Here is an 18,464-nt window from a genome sequence, read left to right on the forward strand (position 1 = left end):
ATTCTTGTAATGTATTATTTCTTAGGAACAAAAATAATAAAGTTTATTAGCAAAATAAATTATTTTGTTATTCTTTCTTAATATAATCTGTTATTATTTCTTAACACATTTTATTATTCTTTTTTGATATTCTTTATTGATAAATGCTTAAAAAGTTTACTCATAACGCAATTCGCGAGACATTTTTGTGACTTTGATGAGATCGGATGTGCTATTTTAGGCTGTGCCTGATTGAATTTTATACAAGGTTTTTCGAGAAACTCACATTGCACTGGCGCTGACACAGTGTGAAACCTGTCTCCCCCTCTGCATGAAAAATGCACGAGGTCTGATGGCCGTGTAGGCCCCACCAGCTATGATGATGACCAGTGGCGGACGTATGGTATTTTAGGGAGGTAGGTTTTCACTCTGTGGTCAAGTGAGTTCTTGACACTCCTTTCCCACTTTATTAGGGCATTACAATTTTAAAAATTGATGCTACTTCGCGCGTTTATCCAACGCTAGGTTTTGCTGGCAGTCCTTTGCGGCTGCGGGCAGAATATTGATTGGGTCTATGGGACGTTTACGTGGACTTAAGGACCAGCGCTACAGTGCTTTTATGCCCTCATTTTCTCAGAATGAGTGACGCTGACATTGTAATAGAGTCTTGACAGAGGGCTGGCCATAAACACACTTAAAAAGATTCTTAAAAAAAATTTGAAATCAATTTTTACTCCATGTTGGGGTATGACGAAGAGGGTGACAGCAATGCTCCAACAGAAGAGAGGCTGGACTTGTTGATCTCAGTCCCCCACAGACTTCACAGAGGTTCAAGTGCACAAGAAGCAAAAAATTACGGCCTCTGAACCACCAAAAGAGGATGGAATCAAAGAAGATGGTCCAGTTTTGGACTCCTCTGCCTCCAGTAGGGAAAATATACCTCCAATCATACTCCGCAAAAAACAAAGATGGTTGTCTCTTAGGGCCACCATGTCCAATCTGAAGATCTCTTATATCACCGCCAAAATGTCACCGACGGCATCAAGATACAGCCCACATACAATGATGGACTACCGAAAATTGACAGGAGAAATGAATGCCAGAAGCATTCAGTATCATACTTTCTCACTCGGCTGAGAGAGAAATCTGAAGGTGGTGCTCCTAGGAGTGTCTGAAGACGTATCGACAGAAGTCGGCGCTGCTGATCTACACCATCAGGACCTGCCACCTATCAAGGTCAGCAGAATGACCAAAAACGACAACACTTTGATGCCACTAGTATTAGTTGAGATCCATCAATCTTACATACAGATTTATGACCTGACGTCAATCTGTGGACTTAAAATCAGCACAGAACCCTTAAGGAAAAGGGCTTCAAAGGTCAGTGCCACAGATGATTGTAAGGATGAGTTTAAATGTCTAAAATGCTGGGACAGCCACCCAACTAATATCTGTACAAAGCCGAAAACCACCCCAGCTAAAAAATGCCAACTGTGGTGGCCCACACAAACAACCAATTAGAGGATGCATTCAAAACCTAAAAAATAGAAGATCAGAGACAGACAGTCTTCCTTCCCCAGTAGATGCACGCCAGAGGCCTTAGCTCCACAGCCTCTCAATGACTAGCAAAAATTGTCAGAAGCACATCTGCTATGGTCAGAGGCCTTTAAAAGAACAACTCAACAGCGACAGACAAGGACATATGCAGATGTAGTCTGTTCTTAACAGATAACTCATGAGCTGGATTGCAAGTGGTTGGGCCTGAGGGCAACTTCCCTCAGGCCCAACCACTTGCCAGAAGATATCATGAACCTGATCACGGAGAAAAATAAGGCTAGAAAAAGGTTTCATACCTGCACACCACAAGACAAACGAATCCTGAATAGGCTCAATTCTGCAGTGAGAGATGCCTTTAAAGCACATAGAAGTCAATTTTGGGGAGAAAGATTGACTTCTATCTCTCCTTGCAATCACTGGAATCTAATAAGGAAGATCAAAATCAAAAACAAATCTCTTCCTCCTCTCCACACAGATCATGGCTTCATCCACACCGATGCAGATAAAGTCGAAGCAATAGTATAAAACTTAGACAAGCAATGTAAACCCTCATATGAACATCTAGACTTCAATGACATCTACAAGATCCATCTACATATCAGATGTTCGTTAAAATCTTCTGTAACCTGCTCCAATCAAATTGTACCGACATCACCAGCAGAAATATGTGGTATCAAAAAAGTTTTGAGACTAGGTTTATAACACCAACAGATGGCAGCACAAGGTTGCACACACAGTCACAGGGAGCACCTACTTTCATAAGTCAGTGTGCCAAAAGACATCGTCCTGTGTACATCAGGAGCTGTGCAACTGATGCTATTCTGACCACCTGTGTTACCACATCTGCGATTTGATCATGGACAGCAAGTTAGAACAAAGAACAAACATGAAATTCTGCATGAAACTGGACAAATCTGCCACAGAGACGTTTGACATGATTCGGCAGGTTTACGGCGATGCTGCAATGAGTTGCTTGAGGTGTTTTGAGTGGAACACGTGCTTCAAGAGCAGAACATCACTGGAAGACGATGAGAGATCAGGAAGACCTTCAATGAGCTCAACCCCCAAAAATGTCGAAACCATTTGCCAACTTGTGCATGAGGATCGTCGGAGAACACTCTACAACATTGCTGCCATTGTTGGTGTGTCATACGGAACAATCCAGGCAATCCTCACATGTGATTTGAACATGCCCCGTGTTGCTGCCAAGTTCATCTCCAGGCTGCTGACCCAGGAGCAGAAGGATCAGCATGCCGTGGATGACCCATCCTTTATGTCAAGGATAATTACCGGTGATGAAACTTGGGTGTACGGGTATGACCCTGAGACGAAGCAACAATCTTCACAGTGGAAGAGCCCATCATCTCCACGATCGAAAAAGGCGAGGCAGGGCCGCAGCTCGACCAAGTGCATGCTCATCATCTTTTTCGACATTCGCGGCATTGTGCATCGAGAATTTGTCCTCAGGGGCCAGATTGTCAATAGCGAGTTCTACTGCCAGGTTTTAAGGTGTCTGAGGGAGGACATTCGGCGAAAGCGACCAGATCTGTGGTGCGCGAAAAACTGAATGCTCCACAACGATAGTGCACCCTGTCACCGAGCTCTCCTCAAATGCGAGTTTCTTGCCAGAAACAACATGATCTCACTTTCGCACCCACCCTACTCGCCAGATTGGGGCTCCTGCAGACTTCGCTCTCTTCCTGAAGATGAAAATCCAGCTCAAAGGTCACTGTTTTTTCACCATTGCGGAGATCCAGTGCGAATCGCAGAAGGTGGTTGTCATGCTTCGAAAAGAAGACTTCCAGGACACATTACAGAAGTGGTAAGGATGCTGGGAGCACTGTATTGATATGCAAGGGGACTATTTTGAAGGTGATAGTGTGTAAATGTAGATAAATAAAGTAATTTCTCGTAAACAGAGCTAGTCTTGAAACTTTTTGATACCACCTCGTATATGACATAATCAAGAAACTAAACACGAAAAGGCTCCTGGACCTGATGGCACCACCAACAAGATGATAAAGCTGTTACCTTGTATAGCTATTGTACATCTGACCAACATAATTAATTCCATCCTCCATTTCAAACATTTCCCTTCCTGTTGGAAGGTGACAGATATAATTCCAATCCATAAGACCAGAACCTGCACCTGTGTCAAAATTATCGGCCGATCAGCCTCATCTCAAATCGCAGAAAAAAATTACTCACTAGACTCCAAGCCTCTGTCACAAATTAAACATTCTTCCTAAAGAGCAGTTTAGATATCAATCCCATAGTACCACCAACAGATACGTAGACTGGTCAAATACATCTCCATTGGATACAATTGGCATCAGTACCCTGGGGATGTTTTTCCTTGACATAGCCAGTGCATTTAATAAAATTTGTCATTTTGGATTACTCCATAAACTGATCTCAACTGGAATGCCAGTTGAGATCAGTTTATGAAATGGTTTACCTAATTAAATCATACCTTTTTGACAGGTGTATGCAAATCAAGATCAATGGTATAGTATCAGCCCAGAAACGTATCGTGGCTGGAGTCCCACAAGGATCCTTACTAGCTCAGATTCTGTTTTTCATATACACCCCACACACACTCTATTGTCATCCATCATGGCTGTATACGTGGATGATACAGCAATATTAGCCACTACAACTGCATCTTGGCATCAAAAAACCTGCAAGAAAACCTACTACAGATTGAGAAATGGTTCTCCAAATGGAGATTACAAGTAAATCCCCAGAAGAGCATAGCCATGCTATTCACCAGAAGTCCGATACTTCCTAAAGGGAACATCTTCCTGGTTAACACAAAAATTCCATGGCAAAGAGAAGTCAAATACCTTGGTGTACTACTGGATAGAAGGCTAACTTTCAGCTGCCGTACCAAGGCTCTCTGTGCAAAGGCATCAAAAGCCATTGCTCAACTCTATCCTCTAATCAACAGGAACAGTAAACTAAAGACCAGAATCAAACTACTTATCTACAAACTGATGGTTTGTCCTATACTCATGCTTCTCCAGCCTGGAGCCATACTGCTGATACTAATGTCCATGGTTCGTTAGAAATGTACAACTCCATCAGGACACAGATGTCCCCTATATTTACACTTTCCTGCAAACTATATCAACAAAGTTCTTTTCAAAAGCATCTGAACACCCCAATAAACTGGTTCAACTAGCTGCAAATTATGATGCAACGGATTTCTTCAAACATAAAAGACCAAAGGCCATCTTAAACTCCAATTCTGATGTTCATAAATTTTTCCACTCACTGGTTACCTATCAGATAGCAGGAGTATGAAAAGCATTTTGCTTCACCCTTGAAGTCAGAAATGTTAATCGTTAGTTTACTTATAACTGTCAACTACAAACTCTGCCATACAGTAAAGAAATTATAGCAGTTAATATATAACAGCAGTATTATTTTGTATGATATGCATAAGAATATGCAGTACATCCTTATGTCCTTATGTAATACATTCTTATACTTTATTATATTGAAGTGTGAGCACTTTTTGTTGGGAAGAGCTAAATTCGAATTCCATTTAGACAAAAGAAATTTTTATAATGGCTTATCAGCAGAAGTGAGTTATCTGGTCTCCCTCCCTCACTCACACACACAAAACTGGCCAGCGAGCATATTAATTGTATACTGTGGTTGTATAATTAATTGCTGAATTAATTTTAGTATTATTACTAATACTAAAATCAATCTTATATAAGATACCTGTTTTAAAAAATTCTTTGCATTATGAATATATAAAAAACTTTTTTTTTTTTTTTAAATCTAAATCTAATATATCTAATATTATAAGGAGGAGAGATGAAGCATATATATATATATATAGCATGTTTTATTCATTACTAGCTTCTCTAGTTAATTTACATTTTAGAAATCACTACACACACATAATTCCACTCACAGTTCTCACATTCTATCACTGACCACTGACGACATCAGGTAACATTGAGCCCGGGGGGGGGGGGTCGAGAGGGTACAATGATAGGTATAGAAGCAGTGACATTTTTATGCTCTATACTAATGCCAGGAGTATTCGAAATAAAGGAGATGAATTGGTAGCACTGATACCATCAACCTGGCCAAAGATTATTGGGATCTTCGAGATGTGGTTGATGGAGGATGATATAATAACCGGAATTGAAGTGGCAGGGTACAGCATTTTTCGGCAGGACAGGAAAGGAAAACGTGGTGGTGGAGTACTGCTTATGATAAGTGATGACTTATGTCCTCTAAGAGTGGAGGCTTTGGAAGGCAGTGACACAAATGGTTTTGAAAGCATATGGTGTGAGGTAGAAGTGGCCAAGACAGGATATTTAGTGGGATGTTGCTATAAACCAAGTTGAGCTTGGCAAGTGCAAGAAGAATAATTGTTATGGGAGATTTTAACTACAGCAGTATAAGCTGGGAAGAGGAAAATGCAAGTAGTACGAAGGGAATAGAATTTCTGCAATTCTTGAGGGACAGATGTTTTCGGCAGCATGTAATAGAGGGAACAAGAGGTTCAAGAGTTTGATTTGGTCATAGCATCAGAAGAGCTGATAATAAGTGAGATGACATCTTGCCCACCAGTTGGAGAGAGTGACCATGTGTTTTGACTTGAAAGATGAACAAACATGCAGGTGTATCAAAAGGGAACGTATGTGGAATTATAAGGTGGGTGATTATAATAGTCTTAGATATCAACTAGGGGCAGTTCCATGGAGGGCAGAATTGGAAGGCCAGGATATCATTAGTGCGAAATTGTGAAAGAATATTTGTTAGCAGCAGTAGTAAACTGTATTCCATGGGTGAAGAAGCAGACACAATTTGGTATGAAGTGGATGACAAACGATATCAAACAGGAACTGCAGTTGAAAAAGAGATTATGGAAGAGATATAAGGAGAGGGGGGGGGGGAGGACAGATACATGAAGAATATAAGATGCAGGCCAGGAGAGTGAATGGTAGGGAAGGCTAAACTGGAATATGAGAAGAGATTGGCACTAAGATCCAAAGAAAATTCTAGGGAATTTTTTAGCTATGTGGCCAGTAGGCAGAGAAACGATTGTGGAAGAATGACATTGGGGGATAAAAATAGGAATAGAGTGGCTGATGCAGAGGACATAGTCAAGTTGTTCAATGAGCACTTTATTGGAGTATTTCATCCTGGAGGAGGTTTTAATACTTAAAGGGATAGGGCAGGTTCAGGGTTTAGAGGTGCAAGAGGAGAGTGTGTTCCAAATACTGAGTATTCTAGATACCAGTAAAGCTGTTGGACTGGATGGTATTTCACCACGGGTTTTGAGAGAATGTGCTAAAGAACCGACAGCTCTGTTGACCTGGCTTTTCAATAAAAGTCTGGCTGCGGGAAAGGTACCCAGGGAATGGAAGGAAGGTAGGATAGTGCCGCTGCATAAGGGCGGTAGCAGACTGGAGGTGACTAATTATAGGCCTGTTTGTGTGTCATCAGTAGTTGTTAAGGTCTTGGAGAAATTAGTGAGGGACTATATACAGCGTTCAGCATATGAGGGTAACGTTATCTGTGAGGATCAACATGGATTTGTTAAGGAGTGCTCTTGCTTTAGTAATATGATTGCCTTTTATAATAAAGTGACAAGAGCAGTTGATGAGGGAAAGGCCTATACTGCAATTTTTTTGGATTTTGCAAAGGCATTTGACAGGGTGCCACATGATAAGCTGATAATTAAGTTGCAGCACATGGGTTTAAATGTCAGATTAGTCAAATGGATTCAGGATTGGCTGACTGATAGGTATCAGAGAATTGTTGGTGGGGCAATATCAAGGAAGCAGAAGGTTACAGGTGGGGTTCCACAGGGCTCAGTACTGGGACCTGTATTGTTCAACCTTTATATCAATGATATTGTCAATGGATAGCAAGGGGACATTCAGTTGTTTGCGGATGACGTGAATCTGTGAAGGGTTATCAGTAAGAGTGCAGATATGGCAGCCTTGCAAGAGGATTTGATTAAACTAGACAGATGGGCAAATGAATGGGGATGTCGGTTCAATGCAGCAAAATGTAAAGTCTTGAGGTTTGGGATCCGTCGATGGGAGGATGCATACTCAATTGGAGGAACTGTACTGGAGGAGGTAGAGGAGTAAAGAGATCTGGGGATGATGATTGACAGAAAACTGAAATTCACCAGTCATATAAAACACATAAGCTCGAAGACATCCAAAGTAATTGCTCATCTCTACCCCGTGATCAGAAGAAGCAAACTGGATACTCGAAACAAACTACTCACATACAGGATGGTAATATGCCCAGTTATCACTTACGCATCTCCTGCATGGAGCCATACCTCAGACACAAACATTCAAAAACTACACAGGATACAGAATAAATGCCTGAGAATGATTCTGGATGCCCCATGGTTCATTAGAAACTCCCAGATTCACAGAGAAGTCAACATTCCCTACATCACATCCCTCCTTTATGATTTAGCAGAAAAGTTCTTCATCAAGGCAAGTAATCATCCAAACCTGCTGATCAAGCAAGCTTCAGATTACAATGAAACAAAATTCTACAAATATAAAAGACCCAAGTCATTTCTATGCTCAGCTGAACACAGCTAATCTCACTGCCCTTCCAGGGCGAGCTTAACGCTCAATAACTCTCCACTCAAAGAACTTCCCTCTCAGAAAAGCATTTATGCTTCACTCATCAAATCAGTAATGTTCTCTGTGTGTCTGTGTCACATTAAAGTAAGAATTCTTGCTTTAAGTTACGTTCAAGATATATTGGGCTACAGGAAACACTGAGAACTTTGAAGTTCTCCTCTCCTGTTTTATAACACATTTAGTATAATACCTACCTATATTTTAAGATTTTTGATTCTTCCTAAATTCTTGAATTCTTAGCAGTGGTCTAGTTTGCCTTGGCTATGGTTTTGAAGATGGACCAACAGTTAATTTATTTGTGTGGTGTGTGTAGAAACAGTGAAAGATTGTAGATTCCACATGTAGATAGCAGGGTTCTACCACCTGGCCAGAGAACAATTTAGACACAATATTAACAATATTTTGTCATCTGAGCAATTCAGGTATAGGCTTTTTATGTCCTGTTCCTGCTCTGCAAATGAAGTTGATCTTTCCACCTTGATCTTGGACGTCTGCAGTAATTAACAATATTTAATAATATTAAATACATTCTTCTTCTTCAACCTTTTGGTTCTGTCCACTGCTGGACAAAGGTCTCCCCCATGATTTTCCAGATTACTCGGGTTTTCTGCCTCTCTCATCCATCTCACTCTTGCAATTTGTTCCAGTTCATCCCTCCACCTTCTTCTCGGTCTTCCTCTTTGTCTTGCTCCATCGATTGGTCTCCACTCTGTTGTTTTTCTAGTCCATCTCCCATCACTGCATCTGGCAATATGGCCAGCCTATCTCCACTTAGCCTGTTTAATGATTTTACAATATCCATGACACCCGTTTGAGATCTTATCCAGGTATTGTCTTCCTATCTCTTAATGTTATTTTTAGCATACTTCTTTCCATGTGATGTTGTGTTGTTCTCGGCTTTTTGTTTAGGGCTTCTGTTAAAGTCCATGTTTCTCCTCCGTATGTTAGAACAGGAAGTATGCACTGGTCGAAAGCTTTCCTTTTTAGACTCATAGGGATGTCACTTCTGAATATGTCTCTCTTTTTCCCATAAGCCATCAATCCAAGGTAAATTCTTCATTCAATCTCTTTTCTTTGGCACTCCTCAAAGGATAACAATTGGCCCAAATATACATATGAAGTAACTTGTTCTATTTCATGGTTTTCAACTTTGACAGTTCTATGGTTAATATATTTATTCATCATTATTTTTGTTTTCTCTCTATTTATTTTTAATCCAATTACTCTGGAGGTTTCATTTAGCTGATTTAGCCTTTCTTCCAGATCTTCAAGATTATCTGCTATTAGGACAATATCATCTGCAAATTTCTGATGATGCAACCTTTCTCCATTTATGTTTATTCCTTTTGTTTCCCAATCAAGGCTTCTAAAAGACTTCCTCTAGTGCAGCCTGTAAATAATTTGGGAGATATGGTGTCACCTTGCCAGATACCTTTTTTGTATTGGGAACTTTTCACTGTTTTTATATAATTTAATTACAGAAGTTGCATTATTGCAAATATGTTTTAGTGTTTCAATAAATGGTTTCTCAGTTCCCTGGGATTCAAGTGCTTTTAGTGTTGCAGATGTTTTAACTGAATCAAATGCTTTTTCGTAATCTATATAGGCCAGACATAAGGGTTTATTGTATTCAATTGATTTTTCAATGAGCTGTCTTAATGGGTGAATATGGTCCAAAGTATTGTAATTCTTTCTAAATCCAGCTTGTTCACAGGATTTCATTCCCTCTAGTTTAGATTTTATTCTATTATTTATAATTTTTGTGAAAACTTTATATATGGTGGAGAATAGGCTTATAGGTCTGTAGTTTTTAATTTCTTCCTTATTGCCCTTTTTAAAAATTAATATTAGAAGTGAATTGTTCTAATTTTTTGGAATTTTTCTCTGTTTTAGGCATTTATTAAAGAGTTTAGTCAGATGTTTGATGACAGGGCTTCCCTCTCAGTTTTTAAGAACTCTACCATAATTCTATCTTCTACTGGGGCCTTTCTATTCTTCATTTCTCGCAGTGCCATTTCCACTTCGCCTTGTAAGATCTGAATATGGTTTAGTGCACAATAAATATGAATGAATCCCACCATTCATTGGTTATAATAAAATAATAGGCACAACGCTTTACTGAAATTACAGAGTACATGAATCATGTACATCTGAATCGAAAATAAGCATTTTTTGATTAAACTAGTTGCAAATGATGACAGGAAAGGAAGTGTACTTCCTCGAAGAATAAGAAATTCTGAAGAGTAAAATCGAATAGGTTTCCATAGTCATTACTAGAAATTAATGAAATGCAAATTTCTAGCAAAAGAGACAACAGCAGTAAAAAAAACTTTTAAATTAGTTGCAATGTATACTCAATGACATACTGTTCTGTGCAGTGGCGCACCCAGGGAGGGGGCCAGGGGGCCTGGCCCTCCCCAAAAGAAAAAGGAAAAAACACTAGAAAATTTTCCAAAAATCTTTTCCTAATTAAAATTCATTTTTATTATTATTATTACCACCCCAAGACCTCATGGAGTCAAAGACTCATCTGGGAGGTCCTTTTATCACACACACAGCTCATCATACTGTGTTTTAAACACATTCAAACTCTTTGCAGACACCACATTCTCAGGCAAGGCATTCCAATCATTCACAACTCTGCACGAAAAAATCCTGCCTCTCAACTCCCCTACTCACACCCTCTTTATACAGTTTCCAGGGATGACCTCTGGTTCTCCCCTGATCTCTCACTATTCTCTGTAAAACTTCTCCAGCATTGATCCTATAACAACCCCTTACCAACTTGTAGGACTCTATCATATCTCCCCTCTTCCCCCTGTCCACCAGACTCTGCAAATTACATCTTCTCAATTTTTCCTCATACTCGACATCCCAGAGGTCAGAAACTACCTTAGTCAGTCTCCTTTGGACCCTTTCCAACATCTTTTCATCCTTCTGAAAACCTGGTGACCAACTCTGTGCACAAATAGTCCATGTGTGGCCTAATCAAAGCCTTATACAACGGAACAAGAATCTCCCTACTTCTACACGTCAGTGTCCTCTGCATCATTCCCAGAAGCATTTGTGTTGTCTTCACAATTTTGGCGATGTGTCCCCTAAATTTTAGATCCTTATCCACTATCACCCCCAGATCTCATATTTCCTCTACTTCCAACAATATATTCTCACCAAACATAAATTCTGCATCCCATCTTTGTTTTCCAAAATTTAAAACCTTACATTTTGCAACATTGAATTCACATCCCCATTTCCGTGCCCAATCACTCAATCTATTCAAGTCTTCCTGTAAGGCCACAACATCTTCACTACACTTCACGATTCGTCCTAACTTTGCATCATCTGCAAACAACTGAATATCTCCATCCAAATCTTCACCTATATCATTAATATATCATTAATATACAAGTTCAACAGTAATGGACCTAAAACAGACCCCTGAGGCACTCTACTAGTGACTTTCTTTTTCCTGGATATCGCTCCCCCCCATACACAACTTGTTGATACCTATCAGATAGCCAGTCTCCAATCCAATGCACCAATCTAATATCCAATCCCATCTGCTCTAGTTTGACTGTCAACCTATCATGAGGTACTCTATCAAAAGCCTTTGCGAAATCCAAGTATATTACTGTGTATCCTTCTACTCTGTCCAAGGAAGCAGTCACTTTATTGTACTAAGTAAGTAGATTACTAAAACATGACCTTCCTTTAGCAAATCCATGCTGTCCATGAAAGATAATACCATTATTGTCAACCCAACTCTGGATCCTAGTTCTCACAAGCTTCTCCAACAACTTAACAACAACACCTGACAGATAGGCCTATATTTTGATGCTTGAGTTCGATCACCTCTTTTATGAAGTGGCACAATCTTGCCCTCCTTCCACTCCTTAGGAACTTGACCGAGTGCAAGATTCATATTAAAAAAAATGTCAAGGCAGGTGTCAACTCCCTGGCACATTCTTTCAGAATATGTGGTGATATATTATCAAGTCCCACAGCCTTATTAACATCTAGTTTGCTTAACTCCCCATATACCTCTTGCTCACCTACAGTCAGTCTCTCCTCCCCATCATCAACTGCTCTCAATCCCTCCATGAAGTCACATTCACAAGACTGAAAGATCTTTATGAACTGTTCATTAAGTATCTCCACCACACATTCTGCATCAGCTGTCTTTATACCATTTTCTCCAATCAATGTCATCCTTCCATAATTATTCTTTCTTTTGCTGGCTACATATCGAAAGAATTCTTTAGGATTCTTTTTGGCTTCATTGGCCAACTGCTGTTCATACCTCTCTTTTAGCTATCCTCACCAACCAAGTCACCCTCCTTGCTTGGTCTTTGTAGACCTCATGGAATTGGTTATTTCCACTTCTCTTATGCTGCCTCCACAATGCCCTTTTTCTCTGTATTGCATGCTTAATCTCTTTATTCATCCATCTCACATTGCATTGCATCTACTAAACAGTTTTTGAAAATCTCCCAAGCTGTAATGATATCTTTTCCAGCTAACTTCTCATTCCAAGCTACACCCACAAGCTGTCTCCTGAGCTCTTCATAATCACCCCCCCCCCCTTGTAGTTCCACATATACCCTTTTCTCACAGAGGTCCTCACACTGCTGGCAACCACCCAGGTAATCACCTCATGGTCACTCTCACCAATTGGTGGATGATTTGACACCTCATTTATAATTACATCCTCTGATGAGATGACCAAATCCAAGACCCTCAATCCTCGTGTGCCCTCTGTTACATACTGTCTGAGGTAGTTATCCCTCAAAAACTCAAGAAACTCATTTTCTTTACTTCCAGTTGCTATCTCATCATTCGAGTCTATATTGCCATAATTAAAATCACCCATAATGATCAACCTTTTCTTATTTATTTGGCTAATTTGATTGTACATTTCATTTTCACCACCATCCACATTACCTGGTCTATAACAACATCCAACCAAGTATTTGATTCCATTCACCTCTATCTCACACCATATTGCCTCAAAACCGCTGACACTAATTTCCCTCTTGCATCTCCACTTTATATGGACATAACTCTTTCTCTATCATCAATAGCACTCCCCCTCCCTTTTTACCCCTTCTGTCCTCACGAAACACATCATACCTTTCCATCTCTATTCCTGTCAGGATGTCATCCTCTTCCAACCATGTCTCACTTATTCCGACAATCTTTGGGTGAACAGATGCAATTAATGCAACCATTTCATCTGCCTTGTTTCTTATACTTCTAGCATTTGTGTACAAACACAACAGCTCATTTCTGGATCTACAGCTAGTTCCACTGATACCACTCACTCGATGTGATCTCTCCATGCTCAACTGGGGCCATTTCCCTTTCTGCTTCTTCATTTTAAAACCCTTTTCAATTCCAACTGTTTCTTCTTGATCCCTGGTCACCCCATTCCTTTCCTGCCTACACATGCTCATCTCCTCTTGGAGCATCCACCTTTCTCATGCTATGTACACCTGTCCACCCTGAGCCTCCCCTTTTCCTTGCTCCTCTTGCACACTCATTCTCTCATTTTCTATACTCATACCAATCACTTCCCCATTCATAACCACCTCTTCAATCTCTCCTGTCTTACTCTCCTGCTCTTCCACATCACTTCCTACTCGATCTGATTCATTCTGTCTATTCACTTCTCTACCTTCCAGCAGCATTCTCTCTGCAAGCGACTCACACTATAACCACTCAAATGCAGTACATCACTCCCATACAGCTCACTTCATCCCTCAAACTCTTTCCACACATTATCAAACTGTACTCCCGTCTCCTCACACATTTCAGACAGCATATTCATAATCCCTGCTCTCCACCTCATTTCACCACAGTCATACCTAGGCAACACTCTAACTACCCTTCCTGTTACACTATTCTCTTTTATCCTTCTAAGCAGCCTGCTGATATCCATTCTGATACTCTTTGTCCTCTCTCAAATCCGTACCTATTAATACTATTAACTCTTTTGCTTACTCCTGCCACATATTCAATGCCTCAGTCACTCTACTCATTTTATTGCCTGGAAAACATACCTTGTGCATCCTCTCATCCAACATACAATGCCACTCGCTCATCTTTCATGGCATCATTATTTTAATAGTTTTTACCCGAATTTTCTTAATTTCATTCCGGATCCATTTCATTTCTTGCCTCATCCAATCCATTTCAACTTCCTAATCTCACGACACATTCTCTCTATCATTCAATCTTTCTAACTTTCCAACTCTCTCCCCACTCTTCTCACTTTCACTCATCCTTCTTTGTTTCCGTACTTTCGGTCCAAAATGTGTCGAACTTTCGCTATCATTCATTCTTTTTTTGCTATTATCCATTCTTTCGATTTTTTTTATTTTCGATTTCTGCATCATGGCATTTCTAGTTTCATTCGTTCTCTCAATTTCGTTTCCTTTCGCCACTCTCACCTCACTTTCGTCCCTTTTATGGTTTTCAAATTGCTCTTTTTCTTTTTTTACTAATTTTTTAACGTTTTTTCGCCTCTCTTTCTCACCATCCTTTTCTTTCAAACGTGTACTCATTTTCCCCGCAACAATTTCACTACTAACACTTTCTGTCATCTCTGTCATCAATTTCATATTTGCATTCATCAATTCCTCGTTCAGGTCACACTTCGCACACACCCTCCCTCCATCCTCACCAAATATCCACAAATCATTTATGTAATCAAAAGAATACATATAACAGACCTCACACTTAACGAAATGACTGAAATCTAAATTAAAGTCATGGAATGACAATGCCGCTGCCATTTTTTGCAGGTTACTAAGTCTAAATAATAACAATTCGTAATTAAGTTTGAGCAAAAAAAAAATCCCCCACACTAATAAAACAGGTAGCGCACAACGTTTACAGCCTCTCTTACTCAAACAATTACGCATATATATTTAATTATTTTCCTAGAAAACTTATCCCAATCAGGAGCTCTTCTTATACATGTCACTGCGCTTGACTCATTTTATTTATGTTGTGTCTTCTATTTCTATACCACTTATGAATATACCACTGTGAACGCAAGGCAAACGAATTAGTGCTCTTGCGGACCGAGCGCTACTTCGTTTGCCCAAGCCAGGCCAGAGATCACGGGTATCATGTATTGGCAATCACTGCAGATGCTCAGTCATAGGTCGTATGAAATGCATAGTGTCATTCTCAAATCGTCTACTCAACTTGGCCACCCCCCAAGATTAAATCTTGAGTGTTCGCCCCTCCCCCTCCAAGATTAAATCCTGAGTGCTAGTTCTATGTCATTCTGTCAAACAGAACGAAGTGCATAACCTTGAGAAAAATATAAAAATCAGATAATGTAAATTCAAAGTTACACTATAGAATTGTAGATAGTAACATCACCTATTATTTTAACATTTGATTTGCAGACATAATTTTGTTCTAATTTTACCATTAAAATGATCCCAGAGATATCAAAATTGAAATGAATATAAATTTTAATAATAATCTAAAATATACAGTGAAGCAAACAAATATATCAGTCTTGAACCTAACATTGAAAATTACCTAGTAGCAACTTGAAATTATTATTTTTGGTTTCTCTTTATGTTATACGAGGTTGGTCTGAAAAGTTCTCAGCCTATCAATGAAAAAATGAATTTATAATTTCAAAATTCCTGCAATGCTCCAGCACCATTATCCGGTCCCTGTAGTGGTTGTCAGTAAGATCTGCAAAATACCCCTCTACAGCTGCAATCACCTCTTGATTAGAAGAAAAAAGCTGACCAGTGAGGAAGAGTTTTAGTTTTGGGAAGAGAGAAGTCAGAGGGAGCCAAAATCTGGGGAATAGGGTGGTTGTTCCAACAATTCATAGTGCAGATCCCTTAATTTTCTCATTGCCAAAACACCTTGGTGGGCAGGTGCATTGTCCTGATGTAAGATGATTTTTTTTCTTCTGCAAACCGGGTCTTTTCTCATGAATTTTTTCATCTAGTCTGCTTAAAAGATCGGAATAATATTCCCCAGTTATTGTTTTACCCTTTTTAAGATAATTAATAAACAAAATGCCTTGAGCATCCCAAAACATCGATGCCATGACCTTTCCTGCTGATGGAACCAACTTTGTCTTCTTTGCTGCCTGAACAACCGGCTTCTGCCCACTGTTTTGATTCTGGTGTGTAATGGTTCAGACATAATTCTTGGTTGTATTTGGTTCAGACAGCTGTAGCAAAAAAAACTACTTGAATTCAAGTCTCATAGTAATAAACAAAATCAGTTTTATTCCTATTAAAACATTCCAAGCACTGTTCAGAGATTTTCATGCAAGTGCGTTTTTGATCAGCTGTGAGCAAGCGTGGCACCCATCTTGCGCAAAGCTTTTTCATATGCAATTCTTCATTCAAAATATATCCCACACATTCTTTTGACATGCCTATAGTCCCAGCAATTTCACACACTCTGACTCACTGGTCAACCAATACCATATTGTGCAGTTGTTCGATAATTTCTGGTGGTGTTACACTTTTTGGACAATCTTCATGTGGATCATCTTCAAAGTTGGTACAGCCACGTTTAAACTCGGCAGCCCATTTCTTAATTGTCAAAAATAGAGGAGAAGAGTGCCCATAAACTGTTATGAACTTCGAATGAATTTCTTTTGGCGTTAAACCTTCTTTTACAAAGAATTTTATCCATTTCAAGGGATACAGAAAACACTTCTGGTTCAGATAGCTGTATAAAAAAAAAAAAACTACTTGATAGAATGAATTGCAATTTCATATAGATGCTTACGACAGATGTACCAACTTAGAAAAATATTTTGCAGATAGTGTTGCCATCAATGGTCGAGGCCGAGAACTTTTCAGACCAGCCTCATATATTATTTTTCTAGTACTTTCTGAGTCCCATGACTTATTACGAGATGTCACTCCAACTGCACTAATTTTTTTTGTAATTCTATATTGTCTACTAATTTTGTGTTTTCAGGCCACTTTCTCTATTTTGTGGGAGGAGATAAAACCCAGTTACCTTAGTTTCAGATGCAAATACCTGTAAATATCTTAGATGGGAATCCAACCAGTGGTGGCTTGTCCATAAGGGCTGCAGCCTCCCCAGTATAAAATGAAGTTCCTGTTTTATTATTGCCATTCTTAAATTCTTATATATTTATCTAAAATCCATTATTTTCTTGTTTGTAATATAATACTGCTCAATAATATTTTATATAATTCATTTTGTAGCAATAGTCAGTGTGCTGTGTGAGTTAGGGCTAGTATCAGTACTGGCAAGTATACTCAATGCTGGAGTGTATTCAATGTGGGGGGATGCACCAAACGCTACCTAGTGGGGATAGCACGTGATTTATGTGCAGTTTGGGCTGGTAGCATTGCAGCCCTACCACTACTAATTCTTACAAGCTGCCACTGAATCCATTCCAGATCATTTCAACTAAAGAGCATCATTGTTATGGATAAAACTCTTGGTTGAATTGACTGTTACCACTGCAGAGCCGCAAAACTTATTAAAACACATTGTTTTAATAATTATCAAGTCACCCTTTCATCATTTCTTCAATCTTTCCACTGGTCTTTTAGAAGTCTGTTGAAACTTTTCTATGTTTTTTTTGTTCCAGCATTTTGCATTCTTTATATCTATTCTATATATATTCTATTCTATATATTCAGTTGTTTACGGATGATGTGAAGCTGGGAAGGATTATTAGTAATAGTGCAGATGTGGTAGCCCTGCAAGAGGATTTAAATAAGCTAGATAGATGGGCAAATGAATGGGGGGTGTCAGTTTAATGCAGCAAAATGTAAGGTCTTGAGGTTTGGGAAACATCGATGGGATGCTGCATACTCTATGAGAGGAGTTATACTGAAATAAGTAGGGGAGACAAGGGATCTGGGGTTGATGATTGATAGAAACCTGAAGTTTAGGGGACATATTGCAAAGGTGGTAAAGGTAACACAGAGGATTGCTGCAATTATGAGAAGGATACTGACCTGCAGAGATAAGAGGGTTATCATTCCATTGTATAAGTCTCTGATCAGACCACACTTGGACTATTGTTCTCAGATTTGGTCCCCAGGATTCGAAGGGGATAAATTAACTGTGGAAAGGATACAAAGACGGATGACAAAGATGGTTTCAGGACTGTACAATTTTGGTTATGAGGATCGGCTGAGGGAATGTGGACTGCAGAGTTTGGTGGATAGAAGAAGGAGAGGTGATATGATTGAGACTTTGAAACTGTTGAGAGGTGGTTACAGGGTTGACGCTGGGAGTACT

General features: G+C 39.4%; 1 protein-coding gene across 1 annotated transcript in view; it reads left to right on the forward strand.

Moving 5' to 3' along the window:
* Window positions 1-18,464, forward strand: part of LOC150105467 (putative serine carboxypeptidase CPVL) — a 57,611-nt gene that overhangs the window by 496 nt on the left and 38,651 nt on the right. The window lies entirely within an intron of this gene.

This window comes from Typopeltis vanoorti, chromosome 6, assembly GCF_054136105.1.
Source record: "Typopeltis vanoorti isolate ZY-2024b chromosome 6, IOZ_Tvanoo_1.0, whole genome shotgun sequence".
NCBI classification, from domain to species: Eukaryota; Metazoa; Arthropoda; class Arachnida; order Uropygi; family Thelyphonidae; genus Typopeltis; species Typopeltis vanoorti.